Source organism: Drosophila sulfurigaster, chromosome 4, assembly GCF_023558435.1.
Source record: "Drosophila sulfurigaster albostrigata strain 15112-1811.04 chromosome 4, ASM2355843v2, whole genome shotgun sequence".
Classification (NCBI taxonomy): Eukaryota; Metazoa; Arthropoda; class Insecta; order Diptera; family Drosophilidae; genus Drosophila; species Drosophila sulfurigaster.
In genome coordinates this window covers 2,336,691-2,356,057 of record NC_084884.1, presented here as the reverse complement: position 1 = coordinate 2,356,057, position 19,367 = coordinate 2,336,691, and the positions used below count along the sequence as shown (strand labels likewise).

Genomic DNA, 19,367 nt, shown 5'->3' with positions numbered 1-19,367 from the left:
TTCTTAGCAAGTTGAAACATGCTAGTAAGCTCCCCACGTAGCGATGAGAGATCTGGGTTCCACCAGGGTGGCTTCGATCTTCTCGTCGGTCTTGAGAGTCTACAAGATTGGCGAAACGCTGAAAGTAGTCCTGCTGAAAGGACATTGACAGTAGTTTCTAGGTCCTGTACCGAGTTGATGTTACCCGGCGAACCAAGAGACTTGGAAACAAGGCTAGAGAATTTCGCCCAGTTCGTGTTACGGGGATTTCTGAACGGCTGAGCCGCAGGTACCCTGTTAAAAGGAATGGTAAATTGAATGTACTTATGGTCCGAGAAGGAGGGTCTATCCAGGACCCTCCACTCTTCAACATTGGTACATTCAGTTGAAATCGTTAGGTCCAGCACATTACTGGAGGTGGGACCTACATAGGTAGATACCTCACCCCTGTTGGCTAGTCTAAGCTTATGGTTAAGGATAAAATCAAGAACTGACTCACCCCTGTCATTGATGTCGGGACTTCCCCAGACGCTATGGTGGGCGTTGGCGTCCGTTCCGATAATAATATGCTTCTTGGAGGAGCAGACCATGTCCACCAGCCTCCGCAGCTCGTCAGGTGGAGCCGGCTTGTCGTGGGCCATATAACAGGATGCCAGCAGCAAACATCCTTCACGGCTCTCCAGCACCACCACGGTTAGATCGTCATTGCTGTAATTAGGTAGTAGATGAGCTTTTAGCCCCTTCTTTACAAGGATGGCAGTTCTCGATCTGCTTACCAATGTCGGGACGTATAAATCATAGTTAGGCGACTTCAGTCCAGCCACCGTGTTGCCCGACGCTATCCACGGTTCTTGGACCAAAGCCGCGTAGGCGGACACTTCCTCCAGGGCAAGGAGTAGCTCCGCCGAAGCCGTTTTGGATTTATGGAGGTTGAGTTGCAGCACACTCATTAGAGGTTAGCAAACTCGCGGGGGCCCGTCTGCATGGACAGTTCCTCCCCACCTCCTCCGTCTTGTCAGTCAGGCTGAGGTTCTGGGTGGCGTCGGTCACGCTCTCGAGACCGAGATCTGCCTCAACCTCCCCTAACCTCAGCGTGTGTGTGTCCTGGTCGTTGGGATGACGTTTTTGAGGCGAAGGTACACGCTCCCTAAGCCTCACGCCATCTTCCCATTGCGCTTGTATAGCAGATCCTCGGCCTCCTTGTTGATCTGAATGATCACGTGCTGCCCACCACTGGGTAAAGGTTCATCAACCTTCAGCACGGACCAATCACTCGTCGGTATGGCCGGGTTCTGCTTTTAAGCAGCTGAAGCGCCCGTTCTCCCTGAACAACTATTGGGAAAAGGACTTTCGCCTTCGGCATGGACGGAATATTATTCCTGTCCACCACGTCCAGCTTGGCCCCTCCCACAGCCCGTCCAGTTTGGGTACGGTCGCTTGCAGCCACTGCAATGTTGGGTCGTCCTTGCATGTCAGGATCTTGACACCATTCAGCCAGCCAGTGCCTTCGAACGTAGGCATTGGACTGTCTGGAACATTCTCCATCCTGACAAACAGTGCGTCGACCAGCTTGCTATGGGTCAACCGCCACCGCTCTGCAGACATTTTCCCGTTAGGGTCCCTCTGTCTATGAGAGCAACGGCGAGATGCCGCCTGGCAGTTTCAGCAACCGTTGCTCTCTGTTTCGTCTTGTTCGAGTCCGTGTTGGTGGAGCCAGGTGCTCGCAGCTTCTTGCTCACTGGAGCCCCTTGCTTGGGACTCTCAGCGGACCGTTGGCGCTTGCTTGCCATGGACTCCACCTTGTTGTTGGCAGGGCCGGTAGAACCGGTCTGCACTTTAGTGTCTTTTGGGAGGGGCTAAGTTGGTTTTCCCGCAACCACGTGTTGGCCCAGGCAAGCCTCTCCTGGTCCTTGACGGACAGGTTAGCTACGCCACTAAGCCTTGCGTGAATACGGGTCGCCGCCCTATTTTTGGCCTTCTCCTTCAGCCCCCCCGTGCCCCGCTGCGCAACCTTGGAGGTGCTGGCGATAGGCAGGGGTGACTGAAGAGGAAGACGTTCCCCTCCACCGTAGAAGTTGGCGCAGCGCTCTTTGGTCCGTGTCGGTTAAGACCACAGCACCCGCGCGCACCAACCTCGAATTTTTGTGGCAGTGTTGTTACAACTGGTACGGCCTGCTCCCGCCGCCTCAGAGGTGTGACCGCTGGCGACACGCAGAGAGGATCTCTCCCCCCCGTGCCCGCCGGTGGTAGCAGTCACGCCTTCCACCGACGTTTGGGCTGACATCCCAGCCCGGGTTGAATAGTTTACTGAGTCCATTCCGAGACCATAGTTGGCTAATTTTGTTCTTGGGAGCCCCCCATAGCGTTTTCAGTCTTACCGCCAGACACCTCGTACCATGGATTCTGCTACTTATCTTCAGGCAGATGCCCGAAAGATAAGGAACAGAGTCCTCAGCTAGGATCTGCAGTTCCTGAAATATCGACGTATAGTAGAGATCTGCTACCCGTTGACACTGAGGTAATACAGATCCTACCCAGCCAGCACCCTCGGGGAGGGTTCAGCAGAGGATTTTTGCCAGCCGCAGATTAATATTGTAAAAATAAAATATATAACCTTTCTTAATTGTTTCCATTATTACGCTTCCGCAAGACTCACACATACTCACACATACACATACACATTTTTATACCCGCTACCCGTAGGGTAGAAGGGTATTATAACTTTGTGCCGCCAGGAAATGTATGTAACAGGTAGAGGATGCATCTCCGACCATATAAAGTATATATATTATTGATCAGCGTCAACAGCCGAGACGATCTAGCCATGTCCGTGTGTCTGTCCGTCCGTATGAAATACTGGATCTCAGAGATTATAAGAGATAGATATAGCAGCATTTGTTATGTTTGCATGCAGATCAAGTTTGTTTAAAATTTTTGAAGCACACTTGACTGTAACTTTCTTTACTTGTTTAATTCATAACTTGTGTATATACTAAGTCTCTATCTAAAACTCTAATTATACCCGCTACCCATTGGGTAGAAGGGTATTATAACTTTGTGTCGGCAGGAAATATATGTAACAGGTAGAAGGAGGCATCTCCGACCCTATAAAGTATATATATTCTTGATCAGCGTCAACATCCGAGACGATCTAGCCATGTCCGTCTGTCCGTATGAACACCTAGATCTCAGAGACTATAAGAGATAGAGCAATATTTTTTTCGACAGTATTTGTTATGTTTGCACGGAGATCAAGTTTGTTTCAAATTTTTGCCACGCCCACTCCCGCTCCTGCAAATCAATAATAAAAAGAGTAATATTAAAGCTAGACGTGTGAATTTTGGTATCTACAATAATAACAATGGTGTTTCCTGAAAATTTGGTTGCGATCAGATAAAAATTGTTTAAGTTATTAAAGTTGTGGTACTCGGGGAACTCGGGTTCGAGCCCGCTTGGGGTACACAAACTCTTTTTTTAATCGTATTTACATCAATTATAAATAAAAATAGTGGATTTTATTAAAGAAATATTTTTGTATGAGCAAAACCGCCAGCTAAGTATGTATTGTATGTATGCGTATACGTATATACATGCTCGTCTATATTAGTATCTGCATGCATAGAGGGTTCATAAGCAATGCGATAGCTCAGGTGGTAGAGTGCAAGCCGAGCATGTTGTGGTGCTCGGGTTCGAGCCCGCTCGAGGTACAATTTTCTTTTTCTAACCACCCGGTCGGTGAGCTCGAGTTCAAATCGCGATCGAGAATACATGCATATTTATTTTTAATATTTTGAGATTATTACCGTAATATTTTGTTTTTATTCAAAATGGGTAGCGGGTATCTCACAGTCGACTGTAGCTTTTTACTTGTTTAAAAATGTTCGGAATCTTGAATTATTGACATAATTGCAGAACTAGCAAGTGTAAGTTGTTGCCAGTTTTGTGTTATTTCAAAGTAACCAGTATTTTAAGTTAGCAATATTTGCAGTGCCTCAAAGATATTTCTTTGAGAATTACAGTTTCATCTCTATTGCGAGACCGAACTTTGATCTTGAGAATCTCAGCGGCTAAGCCGTTCGGAAACCCCTCTAACACGAACTGGCTGAAGTATTCTAAACGGGCGACGGAGTCTGGACGAACAGCAGTGTTGAAACTCTTAAGCCGTTGCTCAAATCTAAAGAATAGTAATTGACAGCTATTTCCTAGTCTCCCAGTTATGAAACCGTCTGCCGGACTATTGCCAGCAATGCTGCACGACAGCAAAACTGCGCTTGTTCCATGGCTATTGGAAATTTATTCGCGTGTCTCGCATGGTGTCCTATTCATACTCTTTGGAGGACCTCTAAAATCACTTTCCTTCCGAAGGCGGGCAAATGCAGCCACGTGGTCTCCAATGACTTCCGGCCAATCAGTCTAACATCTTTGCTGCTAAAAATTTTGAAAAAGCTACTTGATATGCACATCAAAAGCAATTGCATCTTTTGCCTCCCAATCAGCTACTAAAGGACAACTCCATCGAGACGGCTCTCCATGCTCTTGTAGACCACAGGAGCCTTCAAAATATCATTACTGACGCTATCATGAAGAGCCTTACCTCAGTGACCACGGCTCCAGCGATCCAATAATAGGTTAACCCTCTTCTTAACGACAGGTAGGTGGTAGCCACGTGGAGCGATTCGAGTATTACAAAGGAAGTGCAAGGTGGCACTCCCCATGGTGGGGTTCGCTCGACTCTGCTTTGGAATCAGGTTGTAAATGCCGTGCTATAAAATTTACTAGATGGGCTCCCAAGTTAATTGCCTCTTTCAACGACATAAGCATATTGATAACTGGGAAATGCCCAACCACCTCAGTTCCGTAATGAAACTTAATTTGTGGAAAGTTAAGTCATGGGCCGAAGCAGCCGGGCTCAGAATTAATGCGGACAAAACGGACCTTATCTTCTTCTCGAATAGGTATAAGGTATGTGGTCCTTCCCAAAATTGGCTGCACTACGTTAAATCCGAGCCAAGCAGTAAAATATCTGAGGGTGGTCCTGGACAGCAAACTGACATGAAAGCTTAATGTGCTAGAAAGTGTGAAGAAGACGACCAGAGCTTTGTATATGGCGAAAAAGATGCTTAGCTATACTTGGGGCCTCTCTCCTTTTCTCATGCGATAAATATATACCTCTGTTCTTTGCTCTTTTCTTACATTTGGTTTTCTAGTGTGGTGGCATGCCACCGAAAAAGAACGTACCTACCCATCATGGAACGGACACAGCATCAAGTGTTGAGTATCACAGTATATCAGGTCGACGCCTACTAAAGCCCTCGAGGTAAAACTGGCGTCGAGCCTTTGATCTTATACGCGCATACCATGGACTCAAAATCGGTCCTTAGGATTGCTGCAACAGGGAATCTGGGTCTATTAGACTAGGAAGTCTTTGCCATTGGCTAGGCTGCAGAAGTGGCTCGGGGTATACAATGCAACTACAACTCAATTAACATCTTTGTTGGCAACGAGGCTGCTATAAGATCTATATGGTCAAGTCCAAAGCTGTCCTGGAAAGGAGAAGAGCAACAAAGTCACTGAACGCATCTGCTGTTGTGCGCATCTACTGGATCCCAAGGCATCGATGGTAACGACATCGCAGACACCCTTGTCAAAGTGGAGGTAGGCTCGATGTCGGCAACATGTGCAATGCCGATATCCCTGAGATCTCAAGGCAAAGAAATTGAAATACGCTCTGGCTTCAGTGGAATGAGAGCTGGCACAATACCAACTCTTGCAAAACTGCAAGGCTGATGTGTGCTTCAATGAACACTAACTTAACCAAATACATCATGCATAACTGGTCACTGTTTGTCGGCTGCCCATGCCGTAAAGCTGGGCATTACGAATAGTGATCAGTACAGGAAATGCAACAAGTCCAGAGTCAAGGAAACTCTTGAGCATATTTTCTGTGTTTCAGCGTTATCCTGGCTCCGGATGAAATACGTTGATTCGAGGTGCCTTAACGATATTCGTGATGTTTCACGGCTACCACCCAGGCTGCTACTGGATTTTGCTAAAAATGCATCCATATCCAAATCTCACATCTCACCGGCACAACTACGGACCTCCACTGGATTATGCTTCGCCCGAGCAGGGCAAGCCGTTCCTACCTACCTACCTATTATGTTATAGATATTCGATGAGACGATAACCCTACTAGAGAATATAGAAAGTGATGCAGTAGACCAACGTAAAGATCCGAGCTGCTACTCATTTGTCAGTAAGTGGACTCCTGCTGAAATTTAAAATCGAGTTTTATACCCGCTACCCATAGGGTAGAAGGGTATTATAACTTTGTGCCGGCAGGAAATGTATGTAACAGGTAGAAGGAGGCATCTCCGACCCAATAAAGTATATATATTCTTGATCAGCGTCAACACCCGAGACGATATAACCATGTCCGTCTGTCCGTCTGTCCGTCTGTCCGTCTGTCCGTCTGTGTGTCTGTCCGTCCGTCCGTATGAACACCTAGATCTCAGAGACTATAAGAGATAGAGCTATAATTTTTTCGACAGCATTTGTTATGTTTGCACGCAGATCAAGTTTGTTTCAAATTTTGCCACGCCCACTTCCGCCCCCGCAAATCAAAAAATCGAATAACAAGCTTAATTTTAAAGCTAGAGTTGCGAATTTTGGTTTATACAATAATTACTATAGTAGTTATGATTCCTGAAAATTTGGTTGCGATCAGATAAAATTTGTGGAAGTTATTAAAGAAATAGTTTTGTATGGACAAAAACGCCTACTTACTAGGGGTCTGAGTTGCTTTGGCCGACAATCTGGTACATTGTGCCGTCTATGGTATATTTTGAATGGTGAACTATATCGATATACCAAACATATCATTTGGTATATTTTTAGTATTTTTTTTAGTATTTTCGGTATATTTTGAAAATGATACCGCAATATTTTCGCTTTATTAAATTTGGGTAGCGGGTATCTCACAGTCGAGCACACTTGACTGTAACTTTCTTACTTGTTAGAATTTGAGGAGTGCACACAAACAAGTGCTATTGTTGGTTTACAAAGTTTCCAAGCCAACAATAGCACTTGTTTGTGTATGTGTATATTAGGGATGTCGGAAATAAATCAAAATATCAAAATAGATATTTTTCCTCTTAAAAAATATTGTCGTGATATTTTTGGGCAAAAATAGTCGATATTGATATTTTTGAGTTGATATTTCCGATATTTTATGTTTGGTCACTCTTAAGCCAGAAAGTGAGAAGAAGAAAATCAGTTCGGCAAAAGAGTTTTACAAGGAGGTGAAAGCTACTTCAGCAAAGTGCACATTGTACATGAAAGTAATAAAACAAGCGGAAACACCACAATTTTATTATTCCATCTCAAAAATAAGCACCAAGCAGCTTTCATAAAATGTTCAAAGGTAAGTAAATGCAATATGCCTGAATGTAAATATCTGTATGTGTGTGCGTTCTTTCCCGCGAAATTTACCGGTGTATGAAATGCTTATATGTGTAAAAAGAAGACTTAATTTTTGTTATTACAATAAAAATTAAAAATGTAATGCATTGTATATTTCAGAAAACCACTAAAAGTGAAGGTGGCCAAGTAGAACAAGTAAGAAAGTTACAGTTGAGTGTGCTCGACTGTGAGATACCCGCTACCCATTTTGAATAAAATCAAAATATTGCGGTATTATTTTCAAAATATACCGAAAATACTAAAAATATACCAAATGGTATGTTTAGTATATCGATAGAATACCACATTCAAAATATACCATAGACGGCACAATGTACTACTACAACTAAGAGCCCAAGTAAATAGGCGTTTTTGCCCATACAAAAGTACTTCTTTAATAACTTCCACAATTTTTATCTTATCGCAACCAAATTTGCAGGAATCACAACTACTGTTGTTATTATTGTTGTTGTTATTCTCAGCCGTGATCATGAGTATATATACTTTATAGGGTCAGAGACCCTATACATACATTTCCTGCCGGCACAAAGTTATAATACCCTTCTGCCCTATGGGTAGCGGGTATAACCGCTAAGCGTACAAGGAACTTTTTGGTTGCAGCAAATAAATACGGTTTCCGTATACGGAAAATAATGGCTCAATGACTCAAACTAAATTTAAGGCTAATTTTTTTAAAAAAATTTTGACAAATTTTCAGGAAAAACCCAAAATAATAACGGATTCGTTAATTTATGTGATATGCAAAGATAATATGCCAGTTAGATGTATGGAAAAAGAGGGACTGCAAATTACCAAGTCGATGGAAGGTTTATTTCTGTATGTATTTTTATATTCATATTTGTTGTCTTGTGCTGGTAGAAATTCCAAGTCAGTGTTAATTATTTATGTCTTCAAAATCGCATCTTTAAGTATGTATATAAAGGCATGACCATTTGTCAGTCTAGTTCTAAACAAACTGTTTTTATTTTCTGCTATAGCATATCTATTTAAATGTTTTTGTGTAGAAATAGATGAGATAAAGATCTTGCTACCTGAATGCTTCAATAAGATTGAAAAAATTGTAATTTGTTTTAGGTTACAAATTTGATATCCGAGAAGTACACAGATTGTGTAGAGAGGGTGAAAAGGGGTTTTAAAGAAGCCTTGCCTTTATATGTGATGCTGTAACCATCACGAATTCAACTATGTCATTTTTAACAATAACTGTGCATTTTTACATGAAAATCAGTTTCGATCTGTTTGTCTGCAGGCTGCTAGGATGAGCCAGGTTCGATCAATTGTGTATTTGATAATGACAATTAACATTTTACATTTGTTTTCGTGATTTTTAACTAAATGTCGTCCTACTTTTAAATGACTAATGCTTAGGTTAGGTTAGGTTAGACCGGCCGCACCTTCTAGGGGCGAAGCATAGACTAGTAGAGGTCTATAGCTGAACCGGTGGAGGGTGTCTTCGTCTCAGAAGTCGCACAGTATGGATGCTTTTTGGCAAAGGCCAGCAGCGTCCTAGGTGGTAGCCGGGAAACATCACAAAGTTCGTTATGAAACAAGGTATTTCATCCGGAGCCTGGATAACGCTGGACATCTACAGAGAAGATGTTGAAGTGTTTCCTTGACTCCGAACTCGTTTCATTTCCTACACTGGTCACTGCTCGCAACGCCCATCTTAACAGCATGGACAGCCGGCAGACAGTGGCCAGTTAAAATGCCGAGCATTAGTCTGCAGTCTTTCCTCGAAAGCTGCATGACGTAATTGGTTAGGTTATTGTTTATTGAAGCACACATCAGCCTTGCAGTTTTACACGAGTTGGTATTGCGCCAGCTCGCGTCCCACTGAAGTCTTGAGCGCACTTCAATTTCTCGGCCTAGAGTTCGCAGGGATATCGGAACATTGTACATGTTACTGACGTCGAGCCCAACACTCTCTTTGGCGAGAGTGTCTGCGATCTCGTGGTCATCGATGCCCTGGTGGCTTGGGATCCAATAGATACGCACGACCACAGATGCGTTCAGCGACTCTATTGCTCTTCTACTGTCCAGGACAACTTTGGACTTGACCACATCAGAATACATTGATCTTATTGCAGCCTGGCTGTCAACAAAGATATTAATCGAGTTGTAATTGGGATGTAAACCCCGAGCCACTTCTCCAGCCTTGTTGTATCTGTATCTTCCGCCTGGAAGATGCTGCAATGATCTGGCAGTTTATAGGAGTGTTTGGATACCGGATCTGGGCAGGTTACGGCCGCACCGACTCCTTCGTCCATCTTCGACCCGACGGTGAAGAGGTTGAAGGCTTCGGGAATGCATAACCCTTCTCGCCAGCAGTCCGGTTCCATATATATTGTGGTAATGTGGTCGGTACTGGTAAGGGGATAGTATAGTCAAAGTCTGAACTAGTCTCCCTACCAATGGCGCTGTGACGATAGCCTAGTAGACCCAGATTGCCTGTTGCAGCAATCCTAAGGGCCGATTTTGCGGCTATGGATTGGGCGTATGTGTTTAGCGGTTCGACGCCAGCTATTACCTCGAGTTGGCGTCGACCTGAGTGCGCCTGTGATACGCAGTAGCGCTTGACGCTGTGTTCTTTCATTGATGAATAGGTACGTCCTTTTTCCGTAGCCTGCCACTACACTTGAATATCATACGTGAGGATAGAGCGAACAACAGAGATGTATATCCACCGCATAAGATTAGGAGAGAGACCTTAGGTGCAGCTATGCATCTTTTCGCCATGTACAAGGCTCCGGTGGCCTTCTTCACCCTTTCTATCACGTTGAGCTTCCATCACAGTTTGCTGTCCAGGACCACCCTCAGATATTTTACTGCTTGGCTCGGCTTTAGCGTAGTGCAGCCTTATTTTTGGAGGGACCACACAGGTACCTTATAACTTTTCGTGAAGAGGATAAGGTCCGTTTTGTCAGCGTTAATGCTGAGCCCGGCAGATTCGGCCCATGCTTTAACTTCCCATAAAGTAAGTTCCATTACGGAACTGAGGGTGATTTATGTCATCGGCATAGGCAATTAACTTGGGCCCGTCTAATGAATTTTTCAAGTAGGCTGTTTACGACCAAGTTCCAAAGGAAAGGCGAGAGAACCCCACCCTTGGGAGTGCCACCTCGCACTTTCTTTATAATGGCCGCATCACCCCACGTAGCCACCACCCGCCTGTCGCAAAGAAGGCGGTTGATCCACCTGTGGATCGCTGGAGCCGTGCCTACTGAGGTAAGGCCTTTCATAATAGCGTCAGTGGTGACGTTATTGAAGGCGCCTAAAATATCTAGAAATATATAAATATAATATCTTTAAAGTGGTCTGCTTTTTCAATGGAGGGTATTAGAGCATGGAGAGCCGTCTCAATGGACTTTCCCTTAGTATATGCATGCTGATTTGGGGACAACAGATGCAATTAGTTTCTTCTGATGTGCAGTCATTTGGGACCACATGACTGCATTTGCCCGCCTTGGGCAGGAAAATTACTTTTGAGGTCCTCCAAAAAGTGGGGATATGACACCATGCGAGGCACGCCGAATAGATTCCCGATAGCCAAGCAACAATCGTAGGTTTGCTGGCTTGCAAGGCGACCGACCTTCGCAAAGGAGTCGATAGCCTAAATTATTTTATTGTCTGTAATTAGACCGGCAGGGGGTCTCAGAGCTGGGAGACTAGGAAAGAGCTGCCAGTCACTGTTCTCTATTTCAATACATCCCGGGAAATGAAGTGAGAGCAATGCTTCAAGAGTTTTAGCACTGCTCTCCGTCCACACACCATCGCCCGACTTGAGCAGACTAGAACTGGAAGCCTGCTTGGACAGCAGCTTCCTCAGTCTGGAGGTGTCTTCAATAGCTCCAGGTCTGAGCAAAAGGTTCTCCACGAAGACGCTTTAGATGATCGGATCATCTTCTTGTAGGACTTCAGGAGAGACCTGTACTCGTTCCAGACATATACGTTGTCCGCCTTCTTAGCAAGTTGAAACATTCTAGGTAGCTCCCCACGTAGCGATGAGATATCTGGGTTCCAACAGGGTGGCTTCGATCTTCTTGTCGGTTTTGAAAGCCTACAGGATTGGCGAAACGCGGAAAGTAGTCCTTCTGCGAGGACATTAACAGTTGTTTCTAGGTCCTGTACCGAGTTGATGGTGCACGGCGGACCAAGAGACTTGGAAACAAGTCCAGAGAATTTCGCCCAGTTCGTATTACGGGGATTTCTGAACGGCTCAGCCGCAGGTACCCTGTTTAATGGAATGGTAAACTGAATGTACTTCTTATCAGAGAAGGAAGGTCTATCCAGGACTCTCCACTCTTCTACATTAGTGCACTCAGTCGCAATAGTTAAGTCCAGCTCGTTACGAGAGGTAGGACCTACATAGGTAGATTCCTCACCTCTGTTGGCTAGTCTAAGCTTATAATTTAGGATAAAGTCAAGAACTGACTCACCCCTTTCGTTTATGTCGGGACTTCCCCAAACGCTATGGTGGGCGTTGACGTCCGTTCCGATTATTAGTTATTTGTTGGAGGAGCAGACCATGCCCACCAGTCTCCGCAGCTTTTCAGGTGGAGCCAGTACGTCGTTGGCCATGTAGCAAGATGCCAGCAGCATACACCCTTCACAGCTCTCCAGCACCACCACGGTTAGATCATCATTGCTGTAATTAGGTAGTAGATGAGCTTTTAGCCCCTTTTTCCACAAGGATGGTAGTTCTCGATCTACTTACTAATGTCGGGACGCAAAAATCGTAATTAGGCAACTTCAGCCCAGCAACCGTGTGGCCCGACGCCTTTCACGGTTCTTGGACCAAAGCCGCGTAGGCGGACACTTTCTCCAGGGCGAGAAATAGCTCCGCCGAAGCCGTTTTGGACTTATGGAGGTTGAGTTGCAGCACAGTCATTAGAGGTTTGCAAACTCGCGGGGGTCGTCTGCATGGGCAGTTCCTCCCCACCTCCTCCGTCTTGTCAGTCAAGCTGAGGTGCAGGGTGATGTCGGTCACGCTCTCAAGACCGAGATCCGCCTCAACCTCAATCCTCGTATTAAGCGAAATAGTGTTAAGCGAAACATAGATTCAGTACAAAATATGGGGTTACGTTCGCAAAATTCAAAATTGGCAGTAAAAAATGTTTTATTGTTCAAATTTGGTCTGTTTTTATTAAAGTTTCATTTGTTCAAAATTAACCAAAAGTTATTATGCATATGCCTTTAACATTTATATTTTCATAATTAAAAGTTGGTATTAAATTAAAAAGTTGCTTCATATAATTAATTAATTAATTAATTAATCATATGTTTCAATTCATATCAAATTTGAAATGCATTTGGTGGCATTTATAGTTTAAGCCAGTTTGTTTCAACATGTTTTCTCATTTTTGTGGATCCTTATCAAAAAAATCGTCAAAGAACGAGGTTTTTAGCGTGTTAAAAGGGGATGGGAGCAAATTTGTATCCGAGTTCGTGCTAAAAGAGTCCGAGTTAAGCGAGGGCCAGGTGTATTGATTCAAAAGGTGAATACTCGATGGAACTCGTGCTTGGATATGCTAAACTCGTTCGTTGCGCTAGCTGACGAAGTTGCATTTGTAATTTTGAGTAGACGAACCCTCCGTAACTCACTAGAAATGCTCTCAGTGGAGGAGCTGAATATTTGTCGCGATTTGTGCCATGTTCTCCAACCTTTTAAAGAAGCCACTAAAAATGTGAGCGGAGACTCTGATGTGACCGTTAGCTTAGTGTTTTCCTATGATTTCCATGATAAATACAAAATAAAAGAAGCTAATGTGGTTAACGCTTAGGTTATCGAAGCAAAAGATACTCTGCTAAAAATATCAGAGAAGCGATTAAGTGGTTTGCTACAGAATAGCATACTGATAAAAGCCACGTTTATAAAAATGTACTTCGATATGCCTTTTCGTGTAAAAAGGCCACCGAGGAAATCATTAAGCAGATGGTCGAAAATAAACAAAGCGAAATGCTGCCTTCAACTGAAGAAATAAATTGCGGAGAATTGGACATGGTCTCATCAAACATACCGGAAAGTTTTATAGACCTGCACATAAGGAGCATAGAACTGCGAGACTCTGCAGCCCAAGGTTGCGAGAGAAAGGAAATGCAGCTGGAAGTTCGGTTCCATCTGAACGATTAGCTTCTGCCATAAAATGAAATGTGTTGTCTGTGACTCCCGTAGTCTTATGACAGAACGAGCTTTTCTAAAATTGTTAAATATAGATTTGTTTTAATTAATTAATTGATTTGTTAATTAATTGATTTTTTTCTAATTAATAATTAAAAACATTAGGTACGTATTTCATGAATAAAATTGAACACAATGGGCCGTAGTCTATACCATGTCCTTAATCATTTTGATTATTTTTATTGCAAAGACCGTAAATAAGAGTTGCTTGACAGTGGGTATAAATATTTGTTGTTTTTCCAATTGACTTTTAAATAACAAATAGTCTATTGCTTCAAATAGCTCTTATTTGCAGTTCATGGCAGATAAAATCAAATATGAAAACGTTTTTTTGATTATACAAATTTACAGCAACAGGAAACCTTTATTCAATTTTAGCTGAACATTAAAAAATATCAAAACTACTCGATATATCGATTTTTTTATGTTTCCTAATATCATCGAGTGATATTTTTACATAGCAAATATCATTAATAGGATATTTTTCAAAATCCAACAACCCTATTAGAAACAGTCTTCTGACGATCAAAATGCGAGGGTCAAGGAAAAGCATGAGCAGGAAATAAAAGTGTCGCTAAAGTGGCAGTGCTAAAGATAAGACGGAAACTTCTGGAATTGAAGTTTTTTTTCTTTGGCACCTTGAGTGAATAACTCCAATTCGATAAGCGGCAGTGCGTTCTTTTCGTAAATTAGGAGGATGCAGCATTGGTACGAATAACAAAAAAAACCTGGAAACGTCGTTACCACATTTCAAACAAATTTCGTGTTCAAAACAGCTTATAGAATCTTTCTGTTTTTGTGCAATCAGAAGAGAAAATATCATTAACCTGAAACTGTATAGCCACTGTCATTTAACAGAAAGCTGTTTTTAAATTTTCAATTTTCAACGTGGAATTTCAAGCGGCTTTTATTGAAAATGTTGCTGTCATGTGTGATCCGGGCCATCTGACAACCACATCATGCAGGACTAAGTTTGCTTTGCAGACTGCCCTTACATTATTGAAAAGTAGCCTTCCCATTGCGGTATTTCCCTTGAAGTAGAATTCTTGCTACTATTAGGAAGAGAAACCGGAGACCGATTTTTCTTTTTAGCAACAAATTCTTTAACTAATAGGTGCTCCGACCAAAACTCTTTACTGCACATCATGCTAAATTGTTCAGCGGGAACACGTATTTTAAAAGATGAAATCTCTCGTTCGTACGAGAAATTAAATTTGTCCACTTTAACACTGGCTTGAGATTTGGACTTAATATAAGCCCGAACATTATCAGATGTCGTTTCAGGGGCAATCCTTGAGACAAAAATCTGTTTAAGCTGTGGAACCGCAACTAACGTGTTGTGGACAGCTACAGCAGGAGCTGGAGGCGATACTTCAATCGTTACAGCACTGATGATATCGACTGAAGATTGTGGTGGTGGAGTTTCTTCAACCGTCTCCATCTCAGCCGACACCTTTTCTCGTCTTGTGTCTACACATGACGTGACTGGAAGAAAACTTGTATATTGTCTACTACTAAAACTCAATTGGGTAGCCAACTACAACACCAAGAGAGGGAGAGTTACTATTCTAAAGAGTGTTGAGAGCACGATATTGTGAGCACGGTTGCCATTCCAAAAGATTTTTGTACCAATATTTTGAAAAAATTTACCAATTTTAGCAAAATGTACTACAAATTTTTTCGGTATTTTTTAAAATTATCTTTTATTATTTCATATTTCATTTTTTCTTCAAATTATAGTATAGAATACAGTATAAAAAGGAAACCAAAAACAGAACTTTCATTTAATCAATTATACTTTTCGATTTCCTACTGATACAAAATTTGTGTCTGGTGGAACAAAGCCATTTGTTAAAATAATATGTGTGAATATAAAATTTTATGAACACTTTAAATACGAATACACGCATATTGAAAATGTACCAATATGAAAAATAGGGATCCAATCACGGTTGCCACTTTTGGTACAAATGTACCAAAACTGGTACATTTTTTATGCGTTGGTACATTGGATCACTTTTTTTCATTTTGGTACATTTTCAATATGCCTGCCTTTTATGTTCACACATATTATTTTAACAAATGGCTCTATTCCACCAGACACAAATTTTGTAACAGTTAGAAATGAACCATGACTAAGGCTGGAAAATATCGCATACAATCGATTTGCGACGTATTGGGTCAATTAAGAAAATATGTATGCGCCAATCTAAGGTCTATCACTACGTTTTCGTGAAAAAATTTGTGGTACATTTTTGCTAAAATTGGTACATTTTTTCAAAATTTTGGTACAAAAATTTTTTTTGGAATGGCAACCGTGGATCCAATGTACCAACGCATAAAAAATATACCAGTTTTTTTTTACATTTGTACCAAAACTTTTGGTACAAAAGTGGCAACCGTGATTGTGAAAAGCACAAAGCACAAGCACAGAGAGTAAAGCGCGGATCGAGCGAGACGCAAGATAGACGATAGCCAACAACAACACCAAGGGAGGGAGAGTTAACTATTGTAATAGCGTTGAGCGCAAAAGAATAGCAAGTGAAAACAAAGAGCGCGAAAGCAACTAAAAATACAAAAACAAAGTGCAGCGGCAACGAAAACAATTGTTTTGCTAACAAAGCAAAGCTAAGCTTGACCACACAGTTTGTTATTATATTTTCGGAAAAATTAAAATAATATAATTAACACAGGAAAACACACAGCGATTTAACAATCAGTATTTAAACACAAGTAAGTAGATAGTTACGCACAAGTAATATAGAGATGAAATTGTATGTAAATCACAAAGTTTAAGAGAGAAGAAAAAAAACACGTCCGACTGCGACTGCGAGCGAATAATAATATCTATAGTCTGTGATTCGGTTGCGATCAGATAAAAATTATCCAAGTTATTAAAGAAATACTTTTGTATGGGCAAAAACGCCTACTTAGATGGGGTCTTAGCTGCAGTGGTGTCATTTTTCTAAGCAAAATAAGCTGGATCAGCGAAATTAAAAAGCTAAAAAAGCGGAATACCAGAGGAAAAAGTTAGGAAAAAAGCTTAAATTTATAAAGCAATGTGGTGTATGTTTTTCATTTATAAACCCTCAGTTCAATAGGTAATATAAAATATAATTGGTAATTCTCTGACAAATGTCACGTGCGACCATCTTTACAGTGAAAAAACATAAACTGAAACAATTTTGAATTGTAAATTTAAATATGTAATTCGTTTATTTTTGGTTTGCGTACGAATTTGGTAATTTTTGCAATTATCAGATAAAAACCAAAAAAAAAATCCCAAAACCATTCGTAGCTTGTAGACTTCCTTTGGCATCGTCAATTTGTTTTAGCGCAAGCGAATTTCACAATGCAAGTCGCCAGTCGCTCCAATTTAGGTGCAAACTTTTGAGGGAAGTCATTCGATACAAGTAAATATCGATATTGTGTCGATAGAAATATATTTTTAACATTTCAGCTGTTAAATTCAATTTAAACATCACTGAAATTTGAGTAAAAGTAAACTAAAGAAAAAGCTGCTTAAATTTAGTTTTATTCAGGAGGCGGTTTTTCCTTGCATGACAACGCCTATCGCGTTTGTACAATTTATTTCGCGCTTCTGACGCGTTTTCACCGAGAACTCCTAGAGGAAGTACGGAGGTTTCCATAATTTGGGGCCCTTGTACCAATACTTTATACAAAGTCGGATACCACTCATAATATACCTACTTTAAGTTTTAATATGGAAGGCATTATTAGCAATTAAAATTATATAAACATTTTTCAAAACGACATGCAGCTACACTGGCATTGAATTTTCTGTTGCATTGACTAGTTCAAATGCTAATTTTCACTTTAACTTTAGTCCTGCCTCACTAAACGTCAAGCGGAGCTATATCGTTTTGTGTTCGGCGGAGATATGTCGTTTTAAAGCGCCATAACTCCGTGCGGAGTTATACGTTTTAAAATCGACATAGCTCCGCTCGAAAATTGTACCGAGCGGAGATATGTCGCTATGCCCACTATTTGATTGTTGACATTTTAGCTTTAAAATTTTCTCGACTGGCCCAGGCTCAAAAGTTACACTCCATAGAAACACAGATACATTTGTTAGTATTGACAAAACGAAACTAGTTTAGCTAGACGGACGAAAAGACTTATGACATTGAAAAATCGGCACTAATTGGAAATATTATAAAACTATGTAGGGGGTACGTTAAATAAACTGAAAGATTGTAATTGTTTAGACAAACAGGAAAAACATTATGAATTTTATTTTAGTTTTAAATATTTTATTCACTTCCAAAAATTTTTCAAATACAATTTTCAATATTTATACACTCTGAAAAAGCCGTAGTATTTAGACAAATTTTAATAAGCAATTTATTTTATACGTTAGGTACAGTACAGTTCTCTTCATGGCTTGTCGAAGTGAGCTGGGTACGTTTGTCATCACAGTTTCAGATCTTAATTAATACGTCAAACAAACTTAAATGATTGATCACCTTTGTATAAAAATTCCTTTGCTAAAGTGATACAAATTCAATACATGTGATAGTTGTAGCTTGGACATCTGGCATATATACAAAACGGGGTACATTTCGTAAATCCTTAATATAGGCTGTAAAAAAGAAAACAAATGGGAATTAGAACATTTAACGTATAGTTAAACTTAATAATCAATATAAAAATGTGATTATATCAGCAATGTATTTTATGCGTTGGTTAAGGAACAGTTCTCTTCATGGCTTGTCGAAGCGAGCTGGGTAAGTTTGTCATCATAGTTGCACATCTTAATAATTATGTCAAGCAAACTTAAATGATTGATCACCTTTGTATAAAAATTCCTTTGCTAAAGTGATACAAATTCAATACATGTGATAGTTGTAGCTTGGACATCTGGCATATATACAAAACGGGGTACATTCCGTAAATCCTTAATATAGGCTGTAAAAAAAGAAAACAAATGGGAATTAGAACATTTAACGTATAGTTAAACTTAATAATCAATATAAAAATGTGATTATATCAGCAATGTATTTTTGCGTTGGTTAAGGAACAGTTCTCTTCATGGCTTGTCGAAGCGAGCTGGGTAAGTTTGTCATCATAGTTGCACATCTTAATAATTATGTCAAGCAAACTTAAATGATTGATCACCTTTGTATAAAAATTCCTTTGCTAAAGTGATACAAATTCAGTACATGTGATAGTTGTAGCTTGGACATCTGGCATATATACAAAACGGGGTACATTTCGTAAATCCTTAATATAGGCTGTAAAAAAGAAAACAAATGGGAATTAGAACATTTAACGAATGGTTAAACTTAATAATCAATATAAAAATGTGGTTATATCAGCAATGTATTTTATGCGTTGGTTAAGGAACAGTTCTCTTCATGGCTTGTCGAAGCGAGCTGGGTAAGTTTGTCATCATAGTTGCACATCTTAATAATTATGTCAAGCAAACTTAAATGATTGATCACCTTTGTATAAAAATTCCTTTGCTAAAGTAATACAAATTCAATACATGTGATAGTTGTAGCTTGGACATCTGGCATATATACAAAACGGGGTACATTTCGTAAATCCTTATTATAGACTGAAAAAAAAAACAAATGGGAATTACAACATTTTAACGTATCGTTAAACTTGATGATCAATAACAAATGTGATTATATCAGCAATGTATTTTATGCGTTGGTTAAGGAACAGTTCTCTTCATGGCTTATCGAAGCGAGCTGGGTAA

General features: G+C 40.9%; 1 long non-coding RNA gene across 1 annotated transcript; it reads right to left on the bottom strand.

Annotated features, from left to right (window-relative positions):
* Positions 1-12,881: 12,881 nt before the first annotated feature.
* LOC133846966 (uncharacterized) lies at positions 12,882-16,466 on the bottom strand. The gene is made up of 3 exons (XR_009895099.1): positions 16,393-16,466; positions 13,479-13,655; positions 12,882-13,186 (listed from the first exon to the last, which is right to left on the bottom strand). It is a non-coding gene; the product is annotated as an uncharacterized LOC133846966 (long non-coding RNA).
* Between the last annotated feature and the right edge of the window lie 2,901 nt (positions 16,467-19,367).